This window comes from Bufo bufo, chromosome 7 (assembly GCF_905171765.1).
Source record: "Bufo bufo chromosome 7, aBufBuf1.1, whole genome shotgun sequence".
Taxonomy (NCBI): Eukaryota; Metazoa; Chordata; class Amphibia; order Anura; family Bufonidae; genus Bufo; species Bufo bufo.
Window position 1 is genome coordinate 65,327,604 of NC_053395.1, and position 27,630 is coordinate 65,355,233.

The 27,630-nt window shown below is 44.2% G+C and overlaps 1 long non-coding RNA gene across 1 annotated transcript in view; it reads left to right on the forward strand.

Moving 5' to 3' along the window:
* LOC121007476 overlaps positions 1-27,630 on the forward strand; it is a 158,949-nt gene that overhangs the window by 44,333 nt on the left and 86,986 nt on the right. Inside the window, exons 2-3 of the long non-coding RNA XR_005780423.1 lie at positions 16,224-16,228; positions 26,618-26,633. This is a non-coding gene — a long non-coding RNA (uncharacterized LOC121007476). The remainder of the gene's footprint in view (positions 1-16,223; positions 16,229-26,617; positions 26,634-27,630) is intronic.

A 27,630-nucleotide genomic window follows, 5' to 3' on the forward strand; every position in this document is an offset into this window, starting at 1 on the left:
AGGCTTTCACACTACCGTTCAGAGCGGGTCCGTCTGATGTCTGCACAGACGGATCCGGTCCTATAATGCAGACGTTTGGATCCGTTCAGAACGGATCCGTCTGCATTATAGTTAAAAAAAAAATCTAAGTGTGAAAGTAGCCTGAACGGATCCGTCCAGACTTTACATTGAAAGTCAATGGGGGACGGATCAGTTTGAAGATTGAGCCATATTGTGTCATCTTCAAACGGATCCGTCCCCATTGACTTACATTGTAAGTCTGGACGGATCCGCTTGCCTCCGCACGGCCAGGCGGACACCCGAACGCTGCAAGCAGCGTTCAGGTGTCCGCCTGCTGAGCGGAGCGGAGGCTGAACGCTGCCAGACTGATGCATTCTGAGCGGATCCGCGTACACTCAGAATGCATTAGGGCAGTACGGATGCGCTCGGGGCCGCTTGTGAGAGCCTTCAAACGGTACTCACAAGCGGACACCCGAACACTAGTGTGAAAGTAGCCTTACTGACCATAAACAGAAAGCAAATTAGAAACTAGCTCAACAAGTTGTCTATAGTACATCATTAAATTTACTACTGTAGATAAATCAGTACTCGGGTGTAACACAACAAGCTGTACAACCTCTAACCTCTTTCCCACACCTGCCATTACTGAACCTGCTGTCAAGTGTACATTGATGACAAGGCATGATACAGAGGCTCCTGAGGGCTCCAGGTTTTGCACACTAGGAAATTGGATTAAATATTCACCCAAGTGAATTTAATCAAGTCAAACAACAGCATTCACACACTGTAACTGAAGAAGGGATGGGCAGTAACAGGCACACCGGCTGTTCACTGTTTTACAAAAATTTGGGAAGTTTTTTGCAATGAAGATATGATTCACTCATTTAACATAATTCTGTGGTGATAAACACGAAAATGACAATGAAAATGCAAGATTGGTTCTTGTTTGGAAATTACAGGGGGGGGGGATTGAGTATTGTGGTATTATATATACACTCCTTTTGATGCTGGCACCCTATGTCCGCGGCTGTCTCTCTCTCCCGGGCAGGCACGGGTGCAGCTCCACTCACCCAGTGTCGGTTGTAATTCTAGCACTCTGGGAGCAGGTCAGGGTGTCAATATCCTGTGTGTATTAGGACTTGTATTCTTAAAATCTCAGCCGGCAACACTGCAGGGGTTAATCTCCTGAATTGTGAGCTGCTGCATGACTGTATCTAATGGCTAATTGGTTGTTCCTATATATACCTGGTTGTTTCCTTCAGTGGTTGCCTGAGCATTAGGTCTCTACAGATTCTGCCAGGTCCTCTTGTCTGTTTGAACCTGCAAAAGAGCTATATCCATTTGCCTGTGTACCAACTTCTACCTGTCTCCTGGATTCTGATTCTGTGCCGCTTGACCTGACCCATGTCTGTTCACTGTGCTGACCCTGAGCGACCTGCCCTGACCTCTGGACTGTATTTGGATTTGCACATACTCTGCTTCCCCAGACCTTGGCCTCTTTCCTGACAAGTATAGCCATATCCCTTGCTGGTCTGCACCAGTGTCTCTGACTACAGTGGGCCAGCTACTAAGTACACTGGAGCTATTCCAAGAGGGACTGGCCAGGGGCTGGCCAGGTGGCTCTCCTGCAGTGAAGTCCAGATCCCAGTATAGGGTTAAAGGATGAAACGCAAGGGACTGCCAGGACAACGCCCTCAGGAATAGCCCAAAGTTAAACCGGTTAGTTAGCACAGTGAATCCACACCCATTGTCATTAATACTCATTGACAAAAAAATAAAGTGCCAAGAAGGAGTTGAATGGATGGAATGAAACCTTCTTTGTGTGACTGTAATGATGATATGCTGTATGTAAGTGATTATAATATTAGAGTGACAGGATAAGTTTATTGGAGATAACTGCGCTATTGAAAGGAGGCTCTAGTATCCTGTTAGGCCGCCTCTAGCCTGGATACAAAAGGAGATACGGCTGGGCATGGAGGCATACAGGTTCTGTGTGGTGTCCTATGGCACATTTACACATGTTACAGCTGGGCTTGTAGATCCTGCACATTTGTAGGCTGCCGAAGCTGGCATCCCAGCTGGCCTCATCCATAATAGCTCAATTAGTAATTAATCTGGAACCAGGCAGGCCAAGGAAGTGTTGTAATATGCCAGACACATTCCTGGGAAACCCTTGCTGTGTGTGGGTGAGCATTATCCTGCTGAAAAATGCCAGTTGGAACCTCTGCCGAAAGAGGCAACATATGCTACCACAGGATGTCCTGTACATAATTATCACTGAGCTGTTAGTGTCCTTCCTATCACTACTAGAGGTGACTGACTGTCGCATTTTATAGCTCCCCAGGTCATTTCACCAGAGGTTGGGGCAGTGTGTTACTCCACAACAAAGACAGGATTGAAGTGCTCACCTTGAAGCCTCCATACACCAACCTGACCGTTGGTCCTAAAAAGAATATGAACTTGTCGTTAAAGATGATATGGTTCCAGTCCAAAAAAGTTCAGGTTTCTCGTTCATGACGCCAATGTAAACAAATGTGACAGTGGCTGGCAGTCAATGGCAGGACAGGTAATTAGCGCAGTGATACCAAATTTCCTTCTGCTAAGTGCCTGTTAATGGTCTTGGCAGAGAAAGGTGTGTGTAATCAAAGTGCCACCTGTGTCAGGATGGTGGACAATGAAACTGTGGGAGCTGCTAATGCTTGTTAGCAGATCAAATGATCCTCTCTACTGGGCCGCTCTGTCTGGGCCGCTCAGAGCCTGTTCGCCGTGTGTGTGCCCTCACGTAACCACTGCTCCCAACAGCTCCATCAGCTAGGTCAGATTGGCTTAGATTGCAGAAAACTCATCAAGACCCATCCCATCTTTCTTCTAAGTCCAATGATGCATCCCTCTCAAAGTCTGTCAACTGGGCAAAATATCCTCACGTGCGTTATAGAGACAAGCCTAACAGTCAACGATCTCTCACCAAAAGGTAAATTTCCCAAAGATAGCCTCTTGGTGAGAGATCAACTTTTGCACCCTATTGTGGCAAGACCCAGTGTCTAACCAGACCACCACAGCTGCAATCATTTATATATCTGTCTGAGACATAACTGCAGGCTGAGTTTTGCAGCAATCTAACAGTTCTATCAGGGTGTGTTTTTTGCATTCATCTTGTATATTAGGCCTCATGCACACGACCGTTGTGTGCATCCGTGGCCGTTGTGCCGTTTTCCGTTTTTTTTCGCGGACCCATTGACTTTCAATGGGTCCATGGAAAAATCGGAAAATGCACCGTTTTGCAGCCGAGACCGTGATCCGTGTATCCTGTCCGTCAAAAAAATATGACCTGTCCTATTTTTTTGACGGTCAACGGTTCACGGACCCATTCAAGTCAATGGGTCCGTGAAAGAACACGGATGCACACAAGATTGGCATCCGTGTCCGTAGGTTAGTTTTTATACAGACTGATCCGAAGATCCGTCTGCATAAAAGCTTTTTCATAGCTGAGTTTTCACTTCGTGAAAACTCAGAACCGACAGTATATTCTAACACAGAGGCGTTCCCATGGTGATGGGGACGCTTCAGGTTAGAATATACTAAAAGAACTGTGTACATGACTGCCCCCTGCTGCCTGGCAGGTGCTGCCAGGCAGCAGGGGGCAGCCCCCCCCCCCTGTGTAGTTAACACATTGGTGGCCAGTGCGGCCGCCCCCCCCCCTCCCTCCCCTGTAGTTAACTCGTTGGTGGCCAGTGGGCCCCCCCCCTCCCTCCCCTGTAGTTAACTCGTTGGTGGCCAGTGGGCCTTCTCCCCTCCCTCCCCCTCCTAATGACCTGTCACTTACCAGTAGGAGGAGCTCCCGGCCGGACGCAGACATCGCAGACATCGCAGCTCGCAGTTAAGTATAATGGTTCTACAAATTGCTAAGTAACCATGGCAACCGGGACTGCAGTAGCGATTAAACTGGGACTAAACTGGGACTCCGATCGGTACACTCCGCTGCCACCAATGATAGGGGGGAGATTTTAATTAGGAGGGGGAGGGAGGGGAGAAGGCCCACTGGCCACCAACGAGTTAACTACAGGGGAGGGAGGGGGGGGGCCCACTGGCCACCAACGAGTTAACTACAGGGGAGGGAGGGGGGGGCCACTGGCCACCAACGAGTTAACTACAGGGGAGGGGGGGGGCCCACTGGCCACCAACGAGTTAACTACAGGGGAGGGGGGGGGGGGGGCCCACTGGCCACCAACGAGTTAACTACAGGGGAGGGAGGGGGGGGCCCACTGGCCACCAACGAGTTAACTACAGGGGAGGGAGGGGGGCCGGCCGCACTGGCCACCAATGAGTTAACTACAGGGGGGGGGGCTGCCCCCTGCTGCCTGGCAGCACCTGCCAGGCAGCAGGGGGCAGTCATGTACACAGTTCTTTTAGTATATTCTAACCTGAAGCGTCCCCATCACCATGGGAACGCCTCTGTGTTAGAATATACTGTCGGATTTGAGTTTCACGATGTAACTCAAATCCGACGGTATATTCTAACATAGAGGCGTTCCCATGGTGATGGGGACGCTTCAAGTTAAAATATATCATCGGATTGAAGAAAACTCCGATCCGATGGTATATTAACTCCTGACTTTACATTGAAAGTCAATGGGGGACGGATCCGTTTGAAATTGCACCATATTGTGTCAACGTCAAACGGATCCGTCCCCATTGACTTGCTTCGTAATTCAGGACGGATCCGTTTGGCTCCGCACGGCCAGGCGGACACCAAAACGACTTTTTTTTCATGTCCGTGGATCCTCCAAAAATCAAGGAAGACCCACGGACAAAAAAACGGTCACGGATCACGGAAAAACGGAACCCCGTTTTGCGGACCGCAAAAAAATACAGTCGTGTGCATGAGGCCTTAAGGAAATTTTCATTTTACATTCAGTGAGGCAGATTTATCAAAACTATCTTAAAGCAAAAGTTTATTAATTTTTCATAGCAACCAATCATAGGACAGCTTTAATTTCTTAACCCCTTAGTGACCACCTATACGTGTTTTTACAGCGGTCACTAAGGGGCCTTAAAGCTCACATGAGAGCCACGGCTCTGCTCTAACAGCCTGGACTGGCAGGTGTGCCGATCCGGGCTGTTTAACATTTTACATGCCGCGGGCAATGGCACCCCATGTAAAGTGCTGACAAAGGGAGCGGACTTCCTCTGTCTCCCATCGGCACCCAACAAATGTGATTGCGGAGTGCCAATGTGCGTGAAGGCTGCCTGGGGTCTGATGTAGGCCCCAGACCAACCTTCAGTAATTTTGTCAATGTTAGAATAGCATTGCCATTAAACTGCAATGCACTATAATGATAGTGCATTGCATTTTAAAAGCAATCAAACAGCTGTCTGTTATAGTCCCCTCATAGGACTATTAATTGTTAAAAAAACGTTTTAAAAAAATCATTTATTCAATAAAAGAAATCCCATAAATAAAATTATGCTTTTTTTTCATTGAAAATACGCTTTTCAATAAAAAAAAATTGCAAAAAAAAAATCTTCCCCATATGTTTGGTATTGGCGCATCAATAACGACCCGGACTACATAAATATCATGTAAATTATCCCCAACCGTGAACGCCGTGAAAAAAAAAGAAAATAAAAGACAGAATTGCTAACTTATTCTTAGTTGCCACCGAAAAAACTTAATAACAAGCAAAGCGGCAATGCAAAAACATTTTTTTCTTTAAAAAAAAAGGGGTTTTATTGCAAAAAAGTAGTAAAATGTAATACCGAAAAATGAACGCCATAAAATTTATAACGTAAAAACGCAGTGGCAGTATAGCTGTTTTTCCCATCTCCCTCCCAGAAAGAGTTAATAAAAGTTAATCAGAAAGTTGTACCCCAAAATGGCGCCATTAAAAACTACAACTTGTCCCGCAAAAAACAAGCCCTCAAAAAGGTAAATAGATGGAAAAATTAAAAAGTGATAGCTCTTGAAATGCGATGATGAAAAAAGGAAGAAAAACGCTTGATCAGTAAGGCCCAAAACAGGCTGGTCACTAAGGGGTTAAACTACTCTGATAAAATTGAAACTGCACTGATTCCTATAGGCAACTAAGGCAGTTTTGCTTTAAGGAAGTTTTTATATATAAATCTGCCCCAACATGTTAGAAATATGCCACGTAAGTGGCTAAACAGCACAAACCAGTTTTGATACATTTATGGCTAGGTTATATTTGTCTTAGCGTTGTATGACAACAATCATGCACCAAGCCTATATGTAGAGATGAGTGAATCGATTCTAAACAAGTTGGATTCATAGAAAATGGCACAAAAATTTGTCTGAAAAACGAATACATAGTTTCGGCAACGTTTTTTATTGTGCAAATTGGTCGGGAAAACAACAAGAATCTGGTTAATTTTGGGAAAGCTTAGCATAGAGAGTGAGGGGCTGGTGATTATCTCACTTGTTTAAATTCAGAATTCTGCACGAAATTCATGTTTTTATGTTTGAACAACCAGCCACTTTTTTTTTTTTTTTAGTTTCTACAATTCATAGTCATATTGCCAGTAACTGAATAACATGCAAACACTGAGTAATCACCCCCCCTTTTTTTTTTTTTACTGAAAAATAGTTTCTATTTATCACATGCATTTCAGTGCATTATACCCATGTTACTGAACATGTTATATATTACTGCAAGTTACCGTTATTACTGCAAGTGTTATAGTAAAAGCAATTATGCAATAATAGCATTATTATACCCCCATGTTATTAAACTCATTGTATATTACTGCAAGATACCATTAAGTGTTATAACAAAAGCAATACTGCAATAGCAGTTATTATACCTGTGTGATTGAACACGTTGCATACCACTGAAAGATACTGCTTAGTGTTATAGCAAACCCATTTTACTACAATAACGCAATTATAATACCCCTGTTATGGAACGTGTTGTATGTTACTTCAAGATACCAATCAATTTTATAGCACACCTAATTACTGCAATAATGACATTATAGCAGTGTTATTGAACACATTGTATATTATTGCAAGATAACATTCGTAGCAAACGCTGCCACACTGATGGTGTGTGACAGCATATCCAGTGCTATGGCGGCTGTGAAGTGGCCGCATGAAGCGCCAGTATATACTCTGCAAACTAAATAAAGTACATCTCTAATTTATTAGCATAGCATTAGCTTTACAATATGTTTTTGTACTTTATTTGGTTTGCAGAGAGCTGTTGCATTATATGTTGTGTTGTTTTGTGTTTCCAGTCATAGCAGCGTGCACCTGCGCATTGGGATGTGCTGACCAACCCCTTTTGTGTTTCCCTTGTATTAGCACTGGAGGTGTGGCTGACTCCAGTCGGTCGTGCACTCCTGACCAGCCTGTCTGCCTCATAGGCTGATTTTAATTAGCATGAGTATATAGCTTAGCCTGCTCTTCCCCACTCACTGGAAGCCCCTGACACCAGGAGAGGTATGGAGTGGGTTGTGGACTCGACATGCATGTTGGTACTTGCATCTCCTGTATTCAATGGAGGCCATTTTGGCACCAAAAATGATAAAAACCAAAGTGGAAAATGATAAAAACCAGCATGCATGTGAAACCTACACCCCCTGAATTTCATGGTCGCTGTCATGGCACTTAACAGGTAGAACTTAGTGTTAGGTTCCCGTCTTACAGAGATCGCCTTGACGTGCGGCAGACGGACTCAAATAATTTTGTACAAAATGTATTTGCCAAGCATCTCTACTTTATTAGCATAGCATTAGCATTACAATATGTTTTTGTACTTTATTTGGTTTGCAGAGAGCTGTTGCATTGTATGTTGTGTTGATTGGCTGCATGCATGTCAGTATTGCTGGTCCTACCATCCTAGACTTTCTCTATGTCCTCACATGTGCAGCAGGCATTTTATGAAAAATGCGATTCGTTACTACGAAACACAAGAAAATTCAAATTCAGAGCAAATCGAATTTCTCCTGGAATTCGTAATGAATTCCACTTCGTCAGCTTAGATTCGCTCATCTCTATTCATATTTAAATCAAGGAAGGTAATTTGAGTAGGGTTAATCTCAGAGGTGAAAAAAAGGCCAAAATTGTTAATGTTCGAAGCCTTAACAAACTCACTAAATTCTTTCACTGTCCCAGTCCAAAAAATCAGGACCATACCACAAGTTCATCCCCAAAAACTACTTCTTTCTCCCACCAGCCCAGGTACAAATTGGCATTAGATGGTGTGCATGGACTCCCCATGGCGACGCCCCTGAGCTGGTGGTAGAAGCGGCAATTGAAGAGAAAAACATTGTGGTGGAGGATGAACCACAGGAGATTGATGACAAACTCATTATGAGGAAGAAACTCTCTCCTCCTTTGCTGCAAGAAGTAATGTACTGCCCCTATACCTCCCTCGTGGGGAATGGAGCTATAGAGGGCCTCCACGTCAAGACTGGCAAGCAATGTATTGCCCTTGACAAGGAGGCCATCCAATTTATTGACAATCTCCATTGAATCCCTCACATAGGAGGGTAAGGATAGAACAAAGGGTCTGAGTATGACATCAACATAGTTGCTGATTTGATGTGTAAGACTATTGGTACCCAAAACAATTGTCCTGCCCTTTAAAGAGTGTAAACCCTTGTGTATTTTGGGCAAACTATAAAAGCAGGCCACTTGTGGGTATTTGGGCAGAAGGGCCTGATACTCGGCTTTATTGATGAGGTTAGATGCCAAGGCTGGAGTAAGGAGGTTTTTCAACTCAAGAATATATTGATCAGTGGGATTTCCTGATAATAAGCCATAACAGTCACTTTCTTTCTAAATGTCTACACACTTTTTGAAATATTGCTCATGTCCCAATACCACAATATTACCCCCTTTATCTGCCGCCTTGATCACTATAGATGTATCTTTCTCGAGTGATAGAAAACCCTCTAATTCATCTTTTGTGATGTTTTTACATTTGAAGCCCTCCAATTTTGTCAAATCATCAATAACCAATTTAAAAAAGATATCCATCGGGGTAGTGTCATTGATGGGAGGGTTCAAAAGTGCCGCACATTAGTCCAGTATTGCCTGATAAACCGAATGTGACTAGTAGCTGTCACCATAGATCGGTTAGCCTATGCGGACACACCAGATAGTGAAGGCAAGTTGGTATTTTCAGAGGCCCAATTACCAACTACGGGCCCCACAGTGACTTTAACAGGGGCTTTCAAACATCTAACTCGTGCCTATAAGGAAAATGTTCAGGAATAGTGGGAAATCTAGACCCTTGACACATACGGTATTTAAAAAACAAAATTGTGCCAAGAGGACTTAGGCCCCTTTCACACGGGCGAGAATTCCACGCGGGTGCAATGCGTGAGGTGAACGCATTGCACCCGCACTGAATCCGGACCCATTCACTTCAATGGGGCTGTGCACATGAGCGGTAATTTTCACGCATCACTTGTGCATGTTCTATATTCTGCTTTTTTCACACAACATAGAAATAATTGGGGCTGCTTGAAAATCGCATAGCATCCGCAAGCAAGTGCGGATGCAATGCGATTTTCACGCATGGTTGCCAGGAGATGATGTTAGTAAATTGATTAAAGTCAATTTACTGTATTATTTTCCCTTATAAAATGGTTATAAGGGAAAATAATAGCATTCTTAATACAGAATGCTTAGTAAAATGTTGCTTGAGGGGTTAAAAAATAAAAACAATTAACTCACCTCCTCCACTTGATCATGCAGCCGTAATAACGTAATCGCGCTCACCACGTGATGAGCGTGGTAACGTCAGTGCAGGTCCTGCTGAATGAAGACATCATCAAAGGTCCTTTTGCAGGTCCTGAAAGAAGAAGAAAGAAAACGAAGCCAGCTGCGCGATCAAGTGGATAAGGTGAGTTAATTTATAAAAAAGAATTAACCCCTCAATCGACAGTTTAGTAAGCCTTCTTTATTAAGAATGCTATTATTTTCCCTTATAACCATGTTATAAGGGAAAATAATAAAATCTACAGAACACCTAACTCAAACCCAAACTTCAGTGAAGAAGTCCGGGTTCGTGTCTGGGTACCACATTCAGTTTTTTATCACGTGTGTGCAAAACATTGCACCCGCGCGATAAAAACTGAACAACGCAACGCAATCGCAGTCAAAACTGACTGAAATTGCGGGCGCACTCGCGCGGGTTTCCCGCAATGCACACGTGACGCAACTGGAGCAAATCCGGGATGCCCGTGTGAAAGAGGCCTTAGGATCCCATTACACGCTCATTTGAGGTCCCCTGAATTAATAAAAAAAAGTGGGAGACTGAATCTATTGATTCGTCCCTCTGCCTTATGTGTCTCCTATTAGAGCAAGAGAAATCCCTCTTTGAAAAAAGTACTGCTACTCTTCAGGAGTAAATTGAAGCGATTAAGAAATTTTCTACACAAGCAGAATTTGCTCGTAAAGAACAAGCCTTAGAACAGGCAGTTCATAAATATACTGCACAGCTAAAAGAGAGAAAGCATTCACAATATTTGATTTTAGGGAGGGACAACTCTTTGATTACAAAGCTAAACCTGCAAGGGTATTAGAGGCTGAGACAGAGCCTTCCTCATCTGAAGGGGAAGTAGACATTGAACCCACACGTAATATCAAAGACCATCGTCCTCTAGAGGTCATCAGAACAGGGGGAACTCGCGGAAAGGTAGAGGAGGACAATCAAGGGAAAAAAATTTAGGCCAGGGATCTCCCATTTTAACTTATCTGTTGAGAGAAAGGAAGGATCCCCAAGAATGTGCCCAATAGCACCCTTACCATCTGTTGTGTCATCTGATGAATTACAGGTCATAAATCTGTCAGATAAGGCAATTATGGAAGCAGAGACCAGCATTCTTTAAAAGGGCCTCTCTTTTGTCCCCACCCAGGGCTTTGATTTATTTGGCTGGGTGAAATATGTCAATCTCTTTGTGAGAAAACTTAAGTGGAAAAAATTATTTATAAGTCACGATAGACGTCAATGTGTGGAACTTGGCATAGACATTGCTGATATGGCACATATGAGGAACTTAGTTGATCTTTTATGTGAAAATGAAAAAATTCCAGATGAAGGGCCCTTCACGTCTATTAAGAATCGTTCTCAATTGAACTTTCCTATCAATGACACTACCCCGATGGATATCTTTTTGAAATTGGTTATTGATGATTTGACACAATTGGAGGGCTTCAAATCTAAAAACAACATTACAAAAGATGAATTAGAGGGTTTGCTATCACTCGAGAAAGATACATCTATAGTGATCAAGGCGTCAGATAAAGGGGGTAATAGTGTGGTATTGGGACATGAGCAATATTTCAAAATGTGTGTGGACATTTTGAAAGATAGAGACTTTTATGGCCTATTATCAGGAAATCCCACTGATCAATATATTCTTGAGCTGAAAAACCTCCTTACTCCAGCCTTGGCATCTAACCTCATCAATAAAGCCGAGTATCAGGCCCTTCTGCCCAAATACTCACAAGTGGCCTGCTTTTATAGTTTGCCCAAAATACACAAGGGTTTACACCCTTTAAAGGGCAGGCCAATTGTTTTGGGTGCCAATAGCCTTACACATCAAATCAGCAACTATGTTGATGTCATACTCTGACCCTTTGTTCTATCCTTACCCTCCTATGTGAGGGATTCAATGGAGATTGTCAATAAATTGGATGGCCTCCTTGTCAAGGGCAATACATTGCTTGCCAGTTTTGACGTGGAGGCCCTCTATAGCTCCATTCCCTACAAGGGAGGTATAGGGGCAGTACATTACTTCTTGCAGCAAAGGAGGAGAGAGTTTTTTTCCCATAATTCACTGAAGGGGGGACTGCTGAAAGGGGTTAATAACTACAGTGAAGGCGGGACTGCTGAAAGGGGTTAAAGTACAAGGAGGGTGGAAGAATGATCTGTGGGGTTGCCCAGACGGCTAGGCCCTTCACAGTAGTTATTAACCCCTTTCAGCAGTCCCCTGTTCACTGAAGGGGGGACTGCTGAAAGGGGTTAATAACTACTGTGAAGGCGGGACTGCTGAAAGAGGTTAAAGTACAAGGGGGGTGGGGGATGATCTGTGGGGTTGCCCAGATGGCCAGGCCCTTCACAGTAAGGGGTTAATAACTACTGTGAAGTGGGACTGTTGAAAGGGGTTAATAACTACTGTGAAGGGAGGACTGCTGAAAGGGGTTAAATTACAAGGGGGGTGGGGGGATGATCTGTGGGGTTGCCCAGATGGCTAGGCCCTTCACAGTAGTTATTAACCCCTTTCAGCAGTCCTCCATTCACTGAAGGGGGACTGCTAAAAGGGGTTAATAACTACTGTGAAGGGGGACTGCTGAAAGGGGTTAATAACTACTGTGAAGGGGGACTTCTGAAAGGGGTTAATAACTACTGTGAAGGCGGGACTGCTGAAAAGGGTTAATAACTACTGTGAAGGGGGACTGCTGAAAGGGGTTAATAACTACTGTAAAGGCGGGACTGCTGAAAGAAGTGAAAGTACAAGGGGGGTGGGGGGATGATCTGTGGGGTTGCCCAGATGGCTAGGCCCTTCACAGTAGTTATTAACCCCTTTCAGCAGTCCTCCATTCACTGAAGGGGGACTGCTAAAAGGCGTTAATAACTACTGTGAAGAGAGGACTGCTAAAAAGCGTTAATAACTACTGTGAAGGGGGGACTGCTGAAAGGGGTTCATAACTACTGTGAAGGCCCCCCAGGCAATGGGGGCATGGCTTCATAGGATGGGGCGTGGCTTCACAGGGGATTGATACGGTGGGCTTATGCCCCGGATGTTTTCAGACACTAGCAACGCCCCTGGAGTTGACCATCAAAAAAATTATGGTTGAGGGTCTGCTGGTTAGCTCACTCTCTAAAACATTAGAGGCGAGGGCCTACTGCTGAGCTGACCATCCAAAAAATTATAGTTGAGGGCATGCTTCTGAGCTGACCCTCTAAAATATTAGGAGCGAGGGCAGCCTAATAAGCATGTTGATATGATGGAGGAGGAGGAGGACGACGACGAGAAAAGGAAAATTTAACCAAATACCCTTTTTTGAAAATACACCATAAAAGCCACATTTAGTGTCTTTATATTCAGCCGCTTTCCTCTGGTGGAGTAGAGAAGTCAGGGGCAATCCAGACCTTGTTCATTTTGATAAGAGTCAACCAGCCAGCATTTTCAGTTGACAGGCGGATACGCTTATCAGTTATTATGCCCCCAGCAGCACTAAATCCTCCAAGGGGTAGAGCGCCAGTTTGTGCCACTTGTCCAGTTTGGAAACCCAATAGTTGTAAGGCACAGAAGGATCATTGAGGACGCTGACACGGTCTGCTACGTACTCCTTCACCATCTTCAAAAACTTTTCTCTTCTTGTGAGACTAGGCCGTGCATCAGGGTGAGGTTGCTGGCGGGCTGTAATGAAACTGTCCCAGGCCTTGAAGAGTGTTGCTTTGCCTCTGTTGGAACTGCTGTGTGTTCCCCTCGTCTCGCCTCCTCGGTTTCTCAAGGAACTATATACTCTGCTGCCAGCGTTGTCAGCTGGAAATATTTGGAGCAATTTTTCCACAAGGACCTTCTGGTATTGCACCATTTTGCTAGTCCTCTAAACCACATGAATGAGAGATGAGAAGTTCTCTTTGCAGCAGGGGTCGAGAAGGGTGAACAACCAGTAATTGGTGTTGACCAAAATGCGTATAACGCGAGAGTCATGCTAAAGGCAGAATAACATAAAGTCAGCCATGTGTGCCAGAGTCCCAACAAACTAGACTTCGCTGTCCTCATCAGGAGGATGACTCTCAATCTCCTCATCCTCTTCCTCCTCTTCGGCCCATCCATGCTGAACAGATGGAATAAACCTGCTGTGGGTACTACCCTCTGTAGCGGAGGCAACCGTCTCCTGCTCCTCCTCCTCCTCCTCCTCATCATCAAATTTGCGCTGAGAAGACGAATGGAGGGTGGTCTGGCTATCACCCTGTGTACTGTCTTCCCCACTTTCCACCTCTTCCACATGCGTCCGCCTTCATTGTGAGCAATGACACAGAAGTAGGATGGTTACGCTGATAATAGTGGCATAGTGGTAAATTCATGCCCACTCGTCGCTTGTGAAGAGCGGAAGCTGACTGGAAGAGCAACGACCATGTTGCAGCTGGTATTCCACTACTGCCCTCTGCTCCTCACAAAGCCTGGCCAATATGTGGAACGCGGAGTTCCAGCGCGTGCTCACATTGCACAACAGTCAGTGAGCTGGCAATTGCAAGCGCTGCTGCAGTGTTGCCAGACCGGCGGCAGCTGTAGATGACTTTCAGAAATGGGCACACACGCGGCGCACTGTCACCAGTAGCTCAGGCAAATTGGGGTAGGTTTTGAGAAACCGCTGAACCACTAAGTTGAACATGTGGGCTAGGCATGGTATCTGTGTGAGCTTGCCAAGCTCCAAAGCCGCCACCAAGTTACCATTATCAGACACAACCATGCCTGGTTGTAGGTTGAGTGGCGAGAGTCACAGCTCAATCTGGTCCCTTATACCCTGCCACAGCTCTGCGGCAGTGTGCTGTTTGTCACCTAAGCAAATTAAGCTACACTGCTTCCAGCTACTGACTGATGGCTGACTGGTGCTGCAAGATGCGAATTCAGAGGTGGAAGTGGAGGAGGAGGTGGAGGAGGAGAAGGGGGGGGTTGCAGCCACTAATGTAGGTGGTGGCAGAAATCCTGATGGAAGTAGGGCCCGCAATCCTTGGCGTCGGTAGCACCTGTGCCATCCCAGAGTATGACTCGCTCCCGGCCTCCACAACGTTCACCCAGTGTGCTGTCAGGGAAATTTAGCGTCCCTGGCCGAAAGCACTTGTCCATGTGTCAGTCGCTAAGTGGACCTTTCCAATAACTGCGTTGGTCAGGGCACGGGTGATGTTACGGGACACATGCTGGTGTAAGGCTGGGATGGCACACCGGGAAAAATAGTGGTGGCTGGGGACTAAATAACAAGGGACGCCCACCGCCATCAGGTTGCGGAATGCCTCAGTGTCCAGAAGCCTAAATGGCAACATTTCAATGCCAGCAGTTTGGAAAGGTGCGAATTTAGTGCTATGGCCTGTGGGTGGGTGGCTGGGTATTTGCGCTTTTGTTTAAAGGCCTGGGGTATGGACATCTGTACACTGCGCTGGGACACAGAAGTGGATGTGCTAGCTGATGGTCCTTGCAAAGGTCCAGGTGCAACCAGAAAGATCAGGACCATAAAATAAAAGGGCTTATTACCTGTGAGAGTGTAAGGGTGGTTTACATGCTGGAGTGCCCTTGTGGCCTCCAAAATGTGGGCCGAACTATGAGAAAATTGAAAGTAAGGATTCAAGAGCATGTCCGGATCATTAGAAAGGGACTTGAGACGCATAGTGTCTCTATGCACTTTAAAACTAAACATCAGAAAGATCCCAGTGGCCTGTCATTTTTTGGGGTCAAGCTGGTTAAACCACATTGGCGTGGAGGGAATTCCATTGAGCGCATTAATAGGAGGGAGATTGAATGGATTTATAGGATGGATATGCTACAACCTAAAGGGATGAACGTGGAGTTTGATATGAAACCTTGCCTCACTTGAAAGAACATCCCGTACCGCAATATCCACTGGAGCCATTCGAGGACCTTTGGTAGTACTGCTAGAGGACTGTGATTGGCCAGAGTGGATCATGTGGGGTATGACGTGTTCTGCAATCCATAAATGAAAGGAGGCGGTCCTAGGGTGTGTATTTCCCTTTTGGTTGGAATATGGGTCACATGGGGAGGGTGGATACTGCTGAATGGGAGAATACTATGTAACTGTTTTTGAGGTAGATTCCCTGTGTATTATGGAATTAGGCGATTTAAGGAGGTTTTTATGTGATGTAAATTTTATGAGTTTGTACTTTATGTACCTTATAAGGGTTTTAACTTTTGTAATGAGCCTTATTGGCTATGACGATTTCATGGAGGTGTGGTGGATCCCCACCTGTGGGTTTATAAAGACTGCCCTAAAGTGGGCGGAGGAGATACCCCTGACGAAGCTTTCTGAAGCGAAACCCGGGTCAGGTGATTGATTTTTATATTCTGCTTGTTACTGTCTTTTATCCTGTAAGTACAATAAAACCTTCGCAGTTCAACCCATGTGACTGCTTCTCTATTTGTGGCAACCTTGATCTTTCACAGAGGTTCACAAAGGAGTGTGGAAAGTGAATCCAAGTGACCTAAATGCTTTCCCAAATCCAAGGAAGTCTGTGTGATTTGGAAGGGAGGATCTTTCTGTTTGCTCTGGAGCAGCACTGTCCATTTAAACAAACGCACCTGTATATGTGAACAGTATCCACTTCATAATTGGAACTCGCGACGCACCATAAAAAGGCAACGTACTAACGGCTGTTTATTTTCATTTTTATTTCGGGAGGCATTCGGGCCTGCGTCTTGGACAAGGGAATGGCCAGCATGTAACACAGGGGAAGAGGAGGCAGTGGTGTGACCCGCAGACACTGATTGTGGAACCAGGCATTCGGCCCACCTATTAGGGTGCTTTGATGCCATGTAGTGGATCGTGCTGGTGGTGGTGAGGTACCCTTTCCTCAGGAGTATGGATTAATTAGCTGACTAGAGTGTGACACTTTGAGCCTAGAATATTGAACCTTTTCACAAAATTCTAATTTTAAGCTGCATTAATGCAATTCCTTTTAATTTGCATTACTGAAATAAATGGACTTTTGCATGATATTCTAATTTTTTGAGTTTCACCTGTTGTCGTTTTTCAGTTTTGATATACACTATGTTTGTTTATTCTGGTACATGTATGTAACAACTCATGGATTGAAGTGAGTGTTGCAAGCATATTTATTGGTCCTTCGATCTTTTTAGTATGCACCATGTTGCAGAATTATACATATGATCTATCTAATGAACGATACCAGCAAACTTCCATAAACACTATTAATACTCTAGCTGTCCCGTTCCTTGGCTTATACTATGTTTCCATCATGGGTTCTCTGTCTAGTGGATCCCTTTTACTCATTTCTGGTGGGTGGGCGCTCGTCTGAGTAATTTAATCTCGGTTTCTGTCAGGGAGCGAGAAGATAAGTTAATAACCAATTTATCAGTAGTCGTTATTAATGTGTTGTTGATGGTTGGATATTCCGGCTTCTCAACGGGTAATGCGTTCCCTGATCTAAAAAAGGGGATGTCAAGGGTACGGGAGGCGTAGGTTCGGGGGGGTGGTTATCTGGTTGGTTACTCTTAAAGCGACCCCCTCATCCTCTGGATCTAAAACCTCCCCGTCCGCAGCCTCTAGTCTTTGGATGCCTGTCCCTCTCAGTATCAGAGGTCTCAGTCTCTGTGGAGGAGAGGTCAGTGTTCTGAACTGAGTCGGGATTTGTTAGAAACAGATATGCCTTGTTCTCTTTGAAGTCCTGAAAATCCGGAGTAAATTGTTTATGCTTACGATCTTTCAGATGGTATTGATAACGTTCAATAGTATTTTGCAACTGAGTCTCTTTGTTAGTGAATTCGGGTTCTAGGTGAAATTTTCTTGTGGTCTCGATCTGTTCTGTTAGACCTCGATTCCGCCCCCCGCCCTAAGATGACCCTTTCTTCTTCCAGTAACAGCTGCATAAATCGCAGTGAACTGGACGTACCTTCCCTTTCCCACTTTTTGAGGAGGTCGGGATTCCTAATCCGATTGGCTAAAGTGGGGGAGATACGGAGGCCCCGAGGCACAATACCTTGTTTGATGTAGTGCTCTAGCCCCTGTACCTCCCACCAGGAGCTGATATGCTCCTTATACACTCTGGTTAGTTCAGAAAAAGCCCCGCTTAGAGTAGGGGTGTATTTTTTCTGAACGAAAGACTGCTCAGAGAAGACCGCGTTGGCCTCAATCAGCCAGGTATTCCTGTTTAAACCATTAGCCAGTAGTGATGAGCAGCAGGGGTCATATTCGAATTCGCGATATTTCGCAAATATTTTGTAGAATATTCGGCGAATATTTGCGAATTCGAATATTTGTTTATATTCTAAGATTTTTTTTACTCGGAAAATCGACAAGGTAATGATTGAGTAATATTTAAATTTTTATAATGCTAATTTTTATCGTAAATCTTTCAATTGCCGAGCAAAAACATGATTCCTCCCTGCTTCTTGCTTGTGGGCCAACGAGTCATAGCACTATATCGAATATATTTGTTTTTTCGAATATTCGTAATATTCTAAAAAAATAATATATAGCAATACAGCGAATATTCGAAAAAAAATTATGTAGAGCAATTTAGCTAATATAGTGCTATAATCTTTTTTTTAATAGTTCAGATTGGAAAAAAATTACAACTATTAGACAAAGAAGATTATAGCCCTATATTAGCTAAATTGCTCTATATTCGTTTTTTCCGAATATTTGCTATATTGCTATATATTCTTGTTTTAGAATATTACGAATATTCGAAAAAACTAATATATTAGTTTTTTTGAATATTTGTAATATTCTAAAACAAGAATATATAGCAATATAGCGAAATATTTGAAAAAAAAATATAGAGCAATTTAGCTAATATAGTGTTATAATCTTTTTTTTTCAATAGTTAAATTTTTTTTCAATCTGAACTATAGCACTATATTAGCTAAATTTCTCTATATTAATTTTTTAAGAATATTCGCTATATTGCTATATATTCTTGTTTTAGAATATTACGAATATTCAAAAAAACGAATATATTCGATATAGTGCTATATATTAGTTTTTTTAGAATATTCATCATTTTTCCCATTTAAAGTCATGATGCCTCCCTGCTTCTTGCTTGTGGGCCAATGAGTCATTGGCCCACAAGCAAGAAGCATCGAGGAATCATGTTTTTTACTCGACAATTGAAAAATTAGCAATAAAAATTAGCATTACGAAAATTCGCAATTAAAAAAAAAATCTCGAATATTTGAAATTACGAATATATATCACTATATTCAAAATATTCAAAAATTTTCGAAGTACCTATATTCGCGATAAAAATTTGCAATTCGAATATTTGTGTTTAACACTATTAGCCAGTGGTCAGAAAACCTGCCATACCCCAGTAGAATGAAAACTAAACGAGTGAATTGGTCAGACAGTGAAGAGGGGTAGATGTATACCCAACCCTGAGTACTGCTCAAACACAAAGAAATGCAAAACGAAAAAGGGAGCAGTAACGTAATAAAACTTCACTTTTAATAGTGTTAATAAATAAAACATGGGCCCCTACTAACAAAGAACACATAAATGGCGGGCATCCAAAACCTCCAAAAGAGCTGGCAGGGCCAGATCTGTTTCTATTGTGGTCAGTTCAGAAACTCATGAGGCTGCTGATATTGTGGGCACAGGCTCAAAATTTGTCAGTCTTGGCCAAGCTTGGCTGCCCCTAACCTGTTGCAGTGGCGTAGCGTGGGTTGCCAGCGCCCGGGGCAAGCCAAGTATTGCGCCCCATCAACCCCCCTAACTTGTGGACTTTTTCCTTTTTACACAGACAGAACTGATTAGAGTCTTCTAAGACCCAGCAGCTCAGCTCACCTGGTGATCACCAGGATCTCCAGGTCCACTAGAGAAAGCAGCGTAGCTGCTTCCTCTATTCATTGCATAGTGCTCATTGGGGGTCATTTAGTAAGTGCGCTACATCTGCTTCAGGCGTAAAAAAGTCACAAATAAAAGCAAATTTTTTAACACCTGTGCAACAATATTTTGTCATAAAGGCGTTTTTGTGCTGTCCTCGCCAAGTGGGAGTGGAAGGGAAGACATGGGGGCATGGCATGGGTTGGCTCGAGGACTAGACGTCGGGCCTGAGACATTTACCATCTTTTACGCCTGGAAACAGGTGTAAAAGAGGAGTAAAAGCTACTTCATTATGGTGCCCTACATGTAAAGAACTGCAGATTAAATCCCAGCACCAAGTACAGTACATGTACAGCACTTGGTCATTAAGGAATTAATAAGGGCGATTATTACTGTGAGGGCCTAATTGGAGTCTGCACACCAGGCCCATGGGAATATTGCTAGTACCACTATGAGCCTGCTATGCAGACCGCTTAAAGGGGTTGGCCAGTTTATATTACTAGCTGAACATGTGCTGGTAAAAGCACATGTGCAAATAGCAATAGGTATTTTTAAGCTATTGGCATTGAAGTCTGATTAATATGAATAATACATGTTTACACACAGGTCCCTTGACGCTGTGCTGGGAACATGGTCGCTGATGAAGGGATCTGTCCATCAGCGGTCTCCATTCACCTATATATTAGGGATGGACTGCACATGTTCTAGTTCCCCTATCCATTCCAAACTCCCACAGATCCCAGATCAGACTCCCTATTAGTAAAGACCTCAGCTCTGTAGGGGCAGGGAGGTGGGACATATGAGTGTTGCCTCAAACGAGTTCAAATATCATATTGTGTAACCTAAGCAGGCAGCATCTTCAGTAGGGGCTGTCCCACAGTACCATACAACTGATGCAGCACTCAGCAGCCGGACACAGACATGATAACATTACAGTTCCCTGTCACTGTCTGTAAAAGCTGCTTCTGCCTGCAGATACTGGCTCACTAGTTTGGTTTCAACATGGTGGTCTCCCTCCTGCCGCTGCAGTGTGAAAGAACCCTGCCTCCTCTTCATTCTCCTCCCCTCTTCACAGGGCTTATGCAGGTCACAATACAGAAATACAAGAGGGGACGGCCATGACGTGCGCCCTGCGTCCTGATCCTGAGGCGGCCTGCATGCAGTGTGCCTCATAAGTGTTAGTGAATGCCTTTCACTCTGTCTCCAGCAGTGCACTGCGCGCATGACACCATTGGCATTCAGTGAATGATTCATTGAATGGCAATTGTGGGATGTGTGCATTGCACTGGCTGCCACATAGTGAATGGTTTTGTCTGCTAAAAGTGCTCAGGCTGCGGACACCCCCTTGCAGTTTTGCGCCCCGGGGCAACCGCCCCTCTGGCCCCCCCCACGCTACGCCCCTGACCTGTTGCGAATATCTCCCGTATATTTTCTCCACAAGGTGGCAAACAAAACCACAGCCGTGTGTAAGGCTACTTTGCATTTATGGGTCCGCTTGTGAGATCCGTTTCAGGGTTCTCACAAGCAGCCTAAAACGGATCAGTTTAGCCCCAATGCATTCTGAATGGATAAGGATCAGAATGCATCAGTTTGCCTCCGTTCTGCCTCCATTCCGCTCTGGAGGAGGAGACCAAAACGCTGCTTGCAGCGTTTTGATGTCCGTCTGACGAAACTGAGCCAAACGGATCCGTCCCTGGCTTTTCTTTTTGTTCATGGTAATGCAAACGGATCCGCACCTAACGCAGGTGTGAAAGTAGCCTTAGATCTGCAGAATTAAAATAAGCTGTGGGTGCACAAACACAAATATAGGTACCAGGGCACTATTGCAGCACATAAAACAGCATCACCAGATCCGGTGGTATAGTAGAACTGGCCAGCATTTGTAATGGGAACACATCTGTCCTCCTCCTGGTCTTATTTGTGGTAGATAGGCCTAGTTCCTAAGCAGTACAGTCAGTGGCGTAACTACAACTGACCATGCCCCACAGCAAATTTGTGAACGGGCTCCCCCACCCCAGCAACTTCTTCACAAACCCCAACTCATGTGCAACCCCCACTCCTGTGGCTAGCGAAGACTTAGTTCTCAGACTAGGCCCGGCAGCCGCTCCCTCCATTTTGTACAGTGTCACTGTATATAATGTCTTTGTATAATACTGTTGAAGGGCCCTGACAATAAAATCTTTTAGTCCTCCTCCTGAAGGGGCCTCTTGTGGGTCTGGGCACCAAAGCAGCTGCTTCCCCTATAGCTACGTCCCTGAGTACAGTGTCCTTGTCATCATCTTCAGCTGCTACTTCTCCTGCTCAGACTTCTCCTTGTCGTCTGCTTCATCGTGAGACTATAATGGAATATGTGGCAATGATAAAACTACTCATGAATAGCAATTAGCTTGTGTGCAAGCGTAACTCCCACCTGGCCAAGTTGCTAGAGGTGCAGTTGCTGCCATACCACTTAGTTATGGTAAATATGGAGCAGTTCCTTCTCCAAAATGTAATTCTTTTCAAAAATGTAATTCTTCTGTGTACCATCAGCCGCAGTTTTTGCCATATCAAATTGGGCAGACATTTGGCCAGGTGTCCGTAGTGGCGCATTTCCGCGCCTTCATCAAAATATATTTTTTTTCTCAAAAAGTGATTTCTTCTGTACACCATCAGATGCAGTTTTTGCTATATTATATCAGTTGGACTTTTGCACAGGTGTCCGTAGTGGTGCAGTTTTGCACCTTCACCAAAATGTAATTATTTTCAAAAATTGAACTCTTCTGTGTGCCATCATTTGGACTTTTTGCCAAACCAGGCATCAGTAAACATTAAAGGGATTCTGTCACCAAGTTTTGGGCTATGGAGCTGCGGACATGCACGGCTAGATTGCCGCTAGCATGTCCGCAATATACCGGTCCTATAGGGCTGTGTGCTTTTATTTTCTTTAAAAAAGGATTTTAGAGATATGTAAATTAGTCTTGTAGCTGCCCAAGGGGCTGTACTAACCTTCCTGGAGCCCAGCCACGCCCGCCTGTGAAGGAGCCCAGCACCGCCTATGTCCTCCGAATCTCCTCCTTTCATCAACGATAGATTGCTGTAATCTCGCGATGCGGAGGACATAGGTGGTGCTGGGCTCCTTCACAGGCGGGCGTGGCTGGGCACCAGGAAGGTTCGTACAGCCCCTTGGACACATGCAAGACTAATTTACATATCTCTAAAATCCTTTTTTAAAGAAAATAAAAGCACACAGCCCTATAGGACAGGTATATTGATGACATGCTAGCGGTGATCTAGCCGTGCATGTCCGCAGCTCTGTAGCCCAAAACTTGGTGACAGAATCCCTTTAAAGGTTATGGAAATATGGCTCAGTTATTCACATTCACCAAAATGTAATTTTGCTGTATGAGATTCGTACTTCTGCCCAGCTGTTTATTTTTTTTCAAAAAAATTGTTTTGAATATTCTCGCTTTCTAAATTACCACGGCCTTTGCCCAATATAAACCCTATTCCCTGACCCCATGGAATTATGGGGAGGCAGATTGGAATAGTGGCCCAGTTTTCTCTTGTTGTACTGTTTTGTCCAGCCTCCGGTGTCAGTGCTGCAGATGGCATCATCACAAATTTAAATCTGCTGTATGGCACTGGTACTTCTTACCAACTCACTATAAAAATTGTCTCCTTTTAGAAATATTGAGCAATTCGGCTACCTTTGCACATATTTTTATTCTTCTCTATGGCAGTAGTATTTCTCGCCAGTTGTCTGTAAAAATTGTCTCTTTTTTCTTTTCAAAGCTCTTTTTATTGGTTTATAAAAATCATAAAAACAGTAAACAGCAAAAACATTTGGGCATAGCTAGTAAAGGAATATAGGCACAAAAGATCATATGATAAAGAACAGATCATTATAAGATTGATATGACAATATGGATATTAAATTAAGAGGTCCCTTTGCTCGTAGATAGAGCAACAACATGCCTAACCAAGTAGTATAACCAAATATATCTCATCTGGCCCAGCTAAAGAGGAAAAATTGTCTCTTTTTAAAAATGTCACACAGTTCCGTGCTTTAGCCCACATTTTATTTTTCTCTATGGCAGTAGTACTTGTGGGCAGCTGTCTCACTTTCAAAATCTCGGTCAGCTTCACGCCTTTACCAAAATGTAATTCTGCTGTATGATTTTCGTACTTCAGCCCAGCTGTCTTTTTTTTTCTTTCCAAATTGTTTAAAATTGTCTTTTTTAAAATGACTGTGACCTTTCCCAGGCACATACCATATTCCCCACAGACTTTTAGGGAGGCAGATGGAACAGTGGCTGAAATGGCCCAGTTTACTCTTGCTTTACTGACTTGTCCAGCCTCCATTTCAGAGAGGGCTTTCAGCAAGGTAGATGGTGTTGTCACACCCATTCGGACAAAGCTCCCCTCCTCCAATCTACAAAACATCACTCAGCAGGGATTTGTAAGGATTTCCATAGATCTGTCATTGCTTATGGTGCCCCATCATGCCATTGCCACTCTCTGCCTGCCTACTATCAGGTTCTGTACCATATGGCTGCCACTGCGGCTGCTACTCTCTGTTGCTAATTCTCCTACTGCTATTTCCATTATCCCTACTGCAACTACCACTACCCCTACACAGCCTCCACTACTACTACTACTACTACCCCAACATATCCGCACACACATCTACTGCCTTGTCTGTTCCATGCTGTGCTGCTACTGCTACTATTGCTGTTAGTTATTACCCCTACATAACTTACCCTTTCCACATACACATTGTACTGCTGCTGTTCCCAAATAAAAGGGAGAATCTTTCTGTGCTTGTTCAACTTCAGAACAAGCCACAGTTTTTTTCTGATAATTAACACTTATGCATGTATAAATATGGGCAGGCATTCTACCCCTGATATTGCTTCATTTGGACGCTTGTGCAGAACAATCTACTGTTTCTCATGACATTTGTGTGTGTGTGTACAAACCGGATTTCAAAAAAGTTGGGACACTATACAAATTGTGAATAAAAACTGAATGTAATGATGTGGAGGTGCCAACTTCTAATATTTTATTCAGAATAGAACATAAATCACGGAACAAAAGTTTAAACTGAGAAAATGTACCATTTTAAAGGAAAAATATGTTGAATCAGAATTTCATGGTGTCAACAAATCCCCAAAAAGTTGGAAGAAGGCCATTTTCACCACTGTGTGGCATCTCCCCTTCTTCTTACAACACTCGTCTGGGGCTCGAGGTGACCAGTTTCTCAAGTTTAGAAATAGGAATGCTCTCCCATTCTTGTCTAATACAGGCCTCTAACTGTTCAATCGTCTTGGGCCTTCTTTGTTGCACCTTCCTCTTTATGATGCACCAAATGTTCTCTATAGGTGAAAGATCTGGACTGCAGACTGGCCATTTCAGTACCCGGATCCTTCTCCTACGCAGCTATGATGTTGTGATTGATGCAGAATGTGGTCTGGCATTATCTTGTTGAAAAATGCAGGGTCTTCCCTGAAAGAGATGACGTCTGGATGAGAGCATATGTTGCTCTAGAACCTGAATATATTTTTCTGCATTGATGGTGCCTTTCCAGACATGCAAGCTGCCCATGCCACACGCACTCATGCAACCCCATATCATCAGAGATGCAGGCTTCTGAACTGAGCGTTGATAACAACTTGGGTTGTCCTTGTCCTCTTTGGTCCGGATGACATGGCGTCCCAGATTTCCAAAAAGAACTTCGAATCGTGACTCGTCTGACCACAGAACAGTCTTCCATTTTTCCACACTCCATTTTAAATGATCCCTGGCCCAGTGAAAACGCCTGAGCTTGTGGATCTTGCTTAGAAATGGCTTCTTCTTTGTACTGTAGAGTTTCAGCTGGCAACGGCGGATGGCACGGTGGATTGTGTTCACTGACAATGGTTTCTGGAAGTATTCCTGAGCCCATTCTGTGATTTCCTTTACAGTAGCATTCCTGTTTGTGGTGCAGTGTCATTTAAGGGCCCGGAGATCACGGGCATCCAGTATGGTTTTACGGCCTTGACCCTTATGCACAGAGATTGTTCCAGATTCTCTGAATCTTCGGATGATGTTATACACAGTTGATGATGATAGATGCAAAGTCTTTGCAATTTTTCGCTGGGTAACACCTTTCTGATATTGCTCCACTATCTTTCTGCGCAACATTGTGGGAATTGGTGATCCTCTACCCATCTTGGCTTCTGAGAGACACTGCCACTCTAAGAAGCTCTTTTTATACCCAATCATGTTGCCAATTGACCTAATTAGTGTTAATTGGTCTTCCAGCTCTTCGTTATGCTCAAATTTACTTTTTCCAGCCTCTTATTGCTACTTGTCTCAACTTTTTGGGGATTTGTTGACACCGTGAAAATTGGAATCAACGTATTTTTCCTTTAAAATGATACATTTACTCGGATTAAACGTTTGATCTGTCATCTAAGTTCTATTACAAATAAAATATTGACATTTGCCATCTCCACATCATTGCATTCAGTTTTTTTTCACAATTTGTTTAGTGTCCCAACTTTTTTGGAATCCGGTTTGTATAAACAGGCATCATTTGTGGATGCTTGCTCTTAATAAGCCACTGTATTTTTCCAATAACACAGTGTGTGTTCAACCTGTTACGGACACAGGGCATATCTGTACACCCTGATGTCCTGGTACTTAAGGACACAGGGCGTACAGCTATGCCCTGTGTAGTTCCGATCACCGCCCTGCGGCGGGCAGTGATCGGAACAAGGTGCCTGCTCAAATCATTCTGTCCTGTGACCCCCCCATGTCGGCGATCGCAGCAAACCGCAGGTCAATTCAGACCTGCGGTTTGCTGCGTTTCCGTGTTATTCGGGTCTCTGGTGACCCGATAACCCGGAATAGGACGGTGATCGGTGGTGTGATAATACACCACCAATCACCATCCTGCGATCCTGAGAGGTGGCGTTCACGCCACCTCTTAGGATCGCTTTTGATTGGCTGGCTGGGCAGGTGGGTGGGCAGAGCGGCAAATTTGAATTGCCGTAGCTCCTCTCCCCGCTCATACACGTCCGTGGAGCGGGGAGAGAGAGGAGCTCCGGCTGCAGTGTAAGTTTTTTGTGCCATCAGGCACAAATCGGCATATTTTGGAGAAGTAGGGAGAGGTAGATTAGGCAGGGATAGTAAGGGAGAGTTAGGGGAAAAAAAGTTTTTTTTATTGTGTTGTAGCACCCGGATCGGGTGTCTGAGGTCCACAGAACTCATCTGTGTGACCCTAGACCCCCCAGGGGTGCTGCAGCTTTCTCCCCCACCCCCACACACACATTTTTTGGGGAGCAAGTGTTTATTTTTTATTATTTTTTTGCTTGCGCTGACTGCGGCTGGCACTCTTAGCGTCCGGCCACTGTTAGGGCATCGCCCACCCCACCGCTGATCTGCTTCGTACCGCTGATCAGCGCATTTGAATTTTATTTTTTTTTTACACTTTTTGGAAATTTCTATTTTTTTATTTTTATTTTTCTGTTAGGTGTAGGGCAAAGTACGCGAACACCCATCCCCCACACACACGCACACTGAATAAAGTTTTCCACGCACACACGCACGCACACGCACGCACACGCACACACACACTCCCCTATGGCCCGCCGGACGTTCTCGGGACGGTCCCAAAAAAAAGTGCAGAGTGTGTCACAGGAGAGGGATACGGAAGGACACCACCACTCAGTGTGACACGTGCCCCGATCATCCGGGCCTCTGCATTGACGGTTGCTTTAGGGAGTGCCACACTTCCATGGAGTACTAAATTTATAATCCACTTCCCCAATTTTAATTCCATTTAGCCACTGATAATAAAAAAAAACTATGGTTCTCAGACTTGAGACACTAAAACAAAAATTTATTTTTTTTCAAAAATATTATTTAGTAAAACTGAAATAAAAAAGGAGACATATTAGGTATCGCCGCGTCCGTAAGAATCTGCTCTATAAAAATACTCCATGAACTAACCCCTCAGATGAACACGGTCCAAAAAATTTAATAAAAACGGTGCAAAAAAGGGTCACCTTACATCACAAAAAGTGTAATAGCAAGCGATCAAAAGGTCA